Here is a 1,362-nt window from a genome sequence, read left to right on the forward strand (position 1 = left end):
CTACAGGGAGAGGCCATGGGGCTTTTCCCATGCAGTCTCTCAAATGATTGTGGGACACAGCTCCCATTTTATGCTAAATTCCTGGCCATAGCACCCTCTTGCTTTTCCCCTTTGGCTGAGGTACTCAGGAGGTACAGACTTCCTGAAGTGCCTACTCAATGCCCCCATCTAATATGCACCCCCCTTTTGGTATGGAAAAGGAAGAAGAAGAAACTATTCCTAATTCTATTAAGCCTTTGTTACCTTGCTCTAGATTCAGGAATTTAACACGGCCTTGGCTGGGCAACAGTCTCTGTTGGTTAGTAACAGTTTCTAGAACTAATACTTTCTTCTGTTACTTCCTTATCTGTAAATTCCTAGCCTTGTCTAAGGGCAGATTCACATGGTCTGTTTATAAAGATACATCTATGTTACTCCTTTCACTCCCACACCTTCTTGGCAGTGGGACGGCTCCCCCCGGCACAGCACCTGGCACAAAACCCCCGTATGCGCACACACAGCTGCACTTACCCTGCACTCTGCTGCACACACACACACACCCTGCACACTAACACCCCCCCTCCATATCCGTACCATGCCGCTCGCAGCCGCCCGGCTCCTGCCGTCCCGGATGGCTGGCAGCACCCACTCCTCACATGCTCCCCCTTGCCTTGCATTTCCTTGCTGCCCTCTCTGTAGCCTTCCCTACCTGCCTTTTCTCCACTGCCTTGCATTGACTCGCTCACCCATCCCCCACCTGACTTCCTTTCACATTCGTCTAGGTCTGGCCTTTTCATTCTAGGACCCTCATTGCCTTGCCTCGCCTCGCAAAGCCACCACTTGCCTTGCCTTGCCTTTGAACCCCTCCCTTGCCTTGCATGACCTTGCTCACCCCTCCCCCACCTTTTCAATAACATTTCATGGCCTTGCCCTGCCCTTTCTGCTCCTCCTAGGAACCTCAAGGCTCTCAAGTATCTCCAGTGTTTCAGGATCACATGAGAGGAAGACCAGGGTAGGACGCTTTTTGCCACACTCATCTGTACGGCAGCCTTTGTCTGGGAGCAATCTTTGCATGTCTTGAATCTTGGAAGGGCCATTCACATTTTTCCCTTGAGCTCTGGGACCAGAATGAGAGTTCTTTTGCATACAAAGGAAAGCAGGTAGCTCAAGTCTTTTAGGTGCAGATTAGCGATGACTCACACGGGATCAAGGCCACACAGATCAGTTGGTCCTGGCCACTTTTGTGTACCAGCAGTCCTTCAATGTACTTCTTACCTGCCTTGCCTTGCCTTGCGGCAACGCAACAGTTTCCTTGCCTTGCCCTGCTAGCCCTCCGTAGCCTTGCATTCCTTTGCATGGCCATGCCGTACCCTTGACCTGGCT

Source organism: Corvus brachyrhynchos, unplaced genomic scaffold (genome assembly GCF_000691975.1).
Source record: "Corvus brachyrhynchos isolate BGI_N302 unplaced genomic scaffold, ASM69197v1 scaffold517, whole genome shotgun sequence".
Lineage (NCBI taxonomy): Eukaryota > Metazoa > Chordata > Aves > Passeriformes > Corvidae > Corvus > Corvus brachyrhynchos.